Raw genomic sequence first — 5,971 nt, forward strand, 5'->3', positions numbered from 1 at the left:
CTTACTTCCAACATCATCAAAACTCATGTTAAATGACATATTTGATTATCCATGTTTTTAAACTTAATGCTTTGAAGAAATCCTAATAAAAGTATTAAAAACAGATTTCCATTAAAAGTCACCTGAAATTAAATGTGCCTGGTTTAAAACATTAGCAAATACAGAAAACTTTTAGATCCAATTATATCTTTTTAAATAAAATTAAAAAGTAACTGAGAACTGAGAGATTTATTTATTTTATTGTACTAATACATATTCTTGATTTTCACTAGACAAAAACTGAAATTGGGATATAGATTGTTTTCAAAGAAGGTATAGAACCAAAAAAAAACTAAGACTATGAATATAGTCTAATGATGGTGTTTAAAATATACATAAATTTGCTTGAGGAAGTTAGGAAAAGTTATTTAGAGGTACTAGATGGACTAATTACTATTTTTTAAATAATCTCCCCAAAGGACACAAAGTTTCAAAATGACTTTGACTAGTTTTTGTAATGACGTGAAATAAGTAAGATGTTATTCCTTTTCATTATTGCTATTAATCCCTCTGAAGCTGTTGGTTCGAAGGCTCACAGACAGAATGGTATAGAAGCATCAGGCAATAATTATATCAGTCTTAATTTTCAATAATTTGATATTACATAACGTGAAGCCTCCATTATTGAGTGTTCTTTAGGTTTTCTTTTAAAAAGAAAAAAATCACAAAGCTTGGTTTGTTTATGAAGATAATCCTTCACTTTTAACAACAATGGTTTTAATTTTAGGAATAGTAATTTTGGTAGACTCTAACAAAACAGAAATCACAAGAATTACATAGGTTAGAAGTAGAACATATTTATTTTAACTGAATGAACGCATCCACTTCAGTTTCCGGCTGTGACTGTATCGAAGCCAACAGCACTCCGCTTCAGTTCCTCTTGACTTGCTGCAATGATTTATGTGTATGCTAACACTAATTCATGTCCCAAAGTGACAACTTGAAAGACTGCAAATGTTGCCCAGGTGGTTGATTATCAGAGAAGTTATTGAAATACAAGAAGTTAAGTATTCAGTGGGTGGTACCAGTAGGTCAAACACAATTCATCACACCCGATAAAAATGCCCTTGGCTAGATCTGGTTGTATTTGTAACATTATCAAATGAATTACATATTCCAGTAAAAACAGATTGAAGGAGCTATTTCTCTGCTTTTGACCTTGACACTCTGCTGACTTGAATATCATTTGGTGGGATTACTGTACTCTCTTATTTCAGATAAAAAATGTTGCTTCGTGAAATGTTCAATACATTTCTTAAAATTTTTCATAATCATCAAAAAATTGTCAACCTCGAGGCGAATGCGTGAGGGAGGTTTGGGGATGAAATGATGAGGTGAAAATTCGTTGTAAATAGTTGTTCATTTTACTTTTGCAACTTTAACAGTGAAAAACTATTCTGGGTCATGGCTGTATGTTCATTAATTCATAAGAGGGGATTATGCACACATCTTCATGAGAAAACATGATACCAATATCAGGAGATGTCCAGGCTCAATATTTAAATACTTAATAAATCAAAAAATTATCTCATCACTAGCGATTTTCAGAAATTATTCAACTCCTCTGTTTATAAGCCATAAAGAACCATTCTAGCAGTGATAGTCTTAATTCCATTCAAGTGTAAATGCTAATCAGTTTCCAGTTTGGTTGTTGTGGACTGTGACAAGCAATTATTTTATTGGGACCAGGGAGAGACCATTTTCTGCTTGTGGCTGTAACATGCAATTGGGCAGTATGGAAAACAGAATTTTAAGATAAACCTCAGCATCCCGTCCCTGGCATATACCCTACCTTTGGGTGTAAACGGGGACTGTGACTACGATGTGATAGTCATTCTCGTCATTGTTACCTAAGACATTAGCCCCGGCAACCACAGAGAGAGATTTTCCAGCTGGTTTTGAGGAAGTGAGCTGCCATGCACTAGGCCACGTGGGAAGGGCCTGGTTGGGGACCTCCAGGAGCTGAGAGCATCCTCTGGACAACATGGAAAAAGAAAATGGTGACCTCAGCCCTATAGTTAGAAGGAATTGAATCCTGTCAACAACGATGTGAGTCTGAAAGAAAACCCCAAACTCTAGAAGAAAAGATGGCCCAGTTGACATCTGAACTTTAACCTTGTGAGACCTTGAATGAAGGTGCTAAAATGTACTAGACTTCTGATGCATAGAAACTGTGAGATAATAAATGTATGGTTTTTGAAGCTGCAAAGTGTGATAATTTGTTATTCAACAATACAAAACTAGTACATCTTATCTAGTAACTGGAAAACATAGGTTTATAAGGAAAAACATTTTTTTCACAATGTTTTTATCTATTCAGTGACAAACAGTTTAAGACTAGACATCTTCTCAGATAAGTTGATAAATAAATGTATAATTCTATTAGAAAAAACAGTTAAAGGAAAGATTGTATTTTAAAGTCTGCCATCATAAATGTGTGTTAGCATAATATATAGCACAGCAAAATTATTTTTACACATTTTAATACAATTTGTAAAGGCTCATTGACCAAAATATTTTAACTGGATGCTGCAATTAAAATAATTTGCAGATTTTGCTTGATTTAAAGCTACACTAATGCAAGGTCATTAATTCTTGTAATTATGCTCATGTCATTTTTTATTGCAAGAGAGAATACATATAGCACATGATTGTATGCAGTTATTATTTAAATTACTATAAAGAACATTTCACCAATGAAATACTGATGTTTTATATTTCTCATATGCAGAATAGGGTAACAAAAATAATTTGCAACATGAGATAAATCCAGAAGTTGTGAATATTAAATATTTGTGGATTTAAATTTGTTTTCTATGTTGCCTTTTTTATATATAATGCTAGAAGGTACAGACATAGGTTTTATCAGTGATAATGTGTCTGGAATTGGTGCCTTCTGGTGGGTTCTTGGTCTCATTGACTTCAAGAATGAAGCCGCGGACCCTTGCAGTGAGTGTTACAGTTCTTAAAGATGGTGTGTCCGGAGTTTGTTCCTTCAGATGTTCAGACGTGTCCAGAGTTTCTTCCTTCCAGTGGGTTTGTGGTCTCGCTTGACTTCAGGAGTGAAGCTGCAGACCTGCACAGTGAATGTTACAGCTCATAAAGATAGTGCAGCCCTAAAGAGTGAGCAGCAGCAAGATTTATGGTGAAGAGCGAAGGAACATAGCTTCCATAGCATGGAAGGACACCCGAGCGGGTTGGCGCTGCTAGCTCAGGTGGCTGGCTTTTATTCCCTTATTTGGCCCCACCCACTTTCTGTTGTTTGATTCATTTTACAGAGAGCCAATTAGTCAATTTTACAGAGTGCTGATTGGTCCGTTTTTACAGGGTGCTGATTGGTGCCTTTACAAACCTTTAACTAGACACAGAGCACTGATTGACAGAGCACTGATTGGTGAGTTTTTACAGAGTGCTGATTGGTGCATTTACAAACCTTTAGCTAGACACAGAGCACCAATTGGTGCATTTACAATGCTTTTGCTAGACAGAAAAGTTCTCCAAGTCCTCACCTGACCCAGAAGCCCAGCCAGATTCACCTCTCAATAACATTATTAAATTTATTACCTCAACTAGAAAGGAGGATGAGCATAGTCCAGCTGAAGAAAGAGCTAAAATACAGATTTAGAACTAGATAACCTACATATTTTGAGAAAAAAACATTTCATTCAATTTGCTGTTTATATCTAAGAACTAAGAGTGATGCTAATACATGCATGAAAATACTTCATTCTGAAATTATGAGCATTGCCTGGATAACTTCTGAAAGGGGTTCCCCATTCCTCAGAAATATTTCCAAAAAGGAAAGATATAATAATACTTAGGCAAGTACTTTTTTCATTGTGTAAAAATTTCATGCAAAGCAACATTTGTAACAGAAGTGTAAAGTGTTAATACAATATATGAAATACCTTTGTCCACACTTTCTGTTTAATAAATATGCCATTCCTCAAAGCATGCTTCTAGCCATTCTCTTACTCACTATATGTAAAATTTGTGCTGCTTTTTTGTTTGTTTGTTTCTGAGATGTAGTCCCCTTTGTCACCCAGGCTGGAGTGTGTGGTGTGATCTCAGCTCACTGCAATCTACGCCTCCAGGTTCAAGTGATTCTTGTGCCTCAGCCTCCGGAGCAGCTGGGACTACAGGGGCCCACCACTACACCTGGATGAGTTTTGTATTTTTAGTAGAGATGGGGTTTCACCATTTGGCCAGGCTGCTGTAGAACTCCTGGCCTCAAGTCATCTTCCTGCCTTGGCCTCCCAAAGTTCTGTGATTAAGTGCGTGAGCCACCACACCCAGTCTGTGCTGCTTTTTTACGAAAAATAAATTTGCTATCTAAGGCTGTGTCTTTATGTAGTATCATGCTTACTTAGGCATATGCTTGAACTTAATATGAATGGGACAATAATACATTTTGTACAAAAATTTTTCACCAAAGTTGGTAAAATAACAAGGAACAAAAGCAAGCGGGAATTAGGTAAAATATTTAGCAAAATTTATGACTGACAAAGGATCCTTTCCACAGGAGCATTCTGCATGTCTTGGGGGCAATGAGGTCAGATCCTTGAAGCTCCACCTTTCTATTTTGGATACAGTAGTGCTATTCAGTCAAAGTTTGCCTCTCTCTCTGCTTCATGTGCTTTTCATTTATTTACAATTGACCAACTGTGGGAAATATTATTTCTTTATCAAGGGCAATAAAGTAAATTAGGTGACTGCCGAGCTTGTTTGGGTGATCCATTGCTATTCTGCTTTGAAGATAACTATTCATGATTCGATCTTGGGTTTTAATTTTCAGCTTACCTTTTAAAACGCAACCATATTTTCAAGTTCATTGAAATAAGCGAGAGGAAAGATCATTGCAATGTCACCATCCATATCTCCTATAAATATGTTAAGACTTTTATTACTTTCCTCTATAAGTATTATCTATGTGTAGACAATTGGCCAAATACTTATGTTATATTGATAAAGTAATGATTCTTGTCCTTGAGACATAATATAGAGTATGAATTAGTAAAGTAGGGCCCCTGGGCCGAATCCAGCCCAGTACCTGTTTTTATAAATAATGTTATTGGAACACATCCATGTTCAATCAGTGACACATAATCCATGGCTATTTTTATGCTACCATGACAAGTTCAGTGGCTAGGACAGAGATCACATGGCCTGAAAATCCTAAAACATTTACTAACCGACCCTTTACAGAAAAAGTTTTCTGACCCCTGATATAAAAGAAAGAAGGGTCAAATCAGCAATCAAAATTCAAATGATCTAATATAGTATTTATATTTGTTGGGAGTCTAACATCTCCACACAACTATTATGATTCCCTAAAAATTACCTTCCAATAAACCACTGATACTTGAATTCCCATTTCAAGGTTGATTTTGGGTAAATCAAAACAAAGACAAGGGGTGTTAGAAGTGGATCCCTAGAAGGCAGATTCTCATAATGGGTTTCCAGTACAGAATTGTACTCTGGCTATTTATGGTGATAAGTAAAGGAGTGAGAACTCTTAGCATAATAAAACATCCGAAGTCCTAAGACCCCCACGTGTTGTGAATTTGTTGGAGTAAAGATCCAAACTGGGCTATACAAATAGTGTAGTACTTGAGCAGTACTGTAAAAATGGCATTTATAAATAATAATGAGTGTTGAGGAGGTAATATGAACACTGAAGTTCAAAGCAGTAAAATAAAAAGTAAAAAAACAGACTTAGGTAAGCTAACTTATCAACTCAGAGAATGCTGATGCGTCGCTGAAAGAGAGCTTCCTCTTACAAATTAGCCACTTACAAAAGTAAGTAAATCCTCAGCCTTGAGGAATATATTGAAGCAGGAAATTCCCCTGACCCCTTGGTGGGTGGGAACTGCAGTGCGGGCACTGGAGCTAGCCAGCTGCTTCAGCATGGGCCGGGCAAACTCCACTCACT

General features: G+C 36.1%; 1 long non-coding RNA gene across 1 annotated transcript; it reads right to left on the reverse strand.

Annotated features, from left to right (window-relative positions):
• Positions 1 to 2,723: 2,723 nt before the first annotated feature.
• Positions 2,724 to 5,397, reverse strand: LOC110743395. The gene is made up of 3 exons (XR_002522368.2): positions 5,381 to 5,397; positions 4,840 to 4,919; positions 2,724 to 3,155 (listed from the first exon to the last, which is right to left on the reverse strand). It is a non-coding gene; the product is annotated as an uncharacterized LOC110743395 (long non-coding RNA).
• Between the last annotated feature and the right edge of the window lie 574 nt (positions 5,398 to 5,971).

The sequence above is a fragment of the Papio anubis genome, chromosome 5 (genome assembly GCF_008728515.1).
Source record: "Papio anubis isolate 15944 chromosome 5, Panubis1.0, whole genome shotgun sequence".
Lineage (NCBI taxonomy): Eukaryota > Metazoa > Chordata > Mammalia > Primates > Cercopithecidae > Papio > Papio anubis.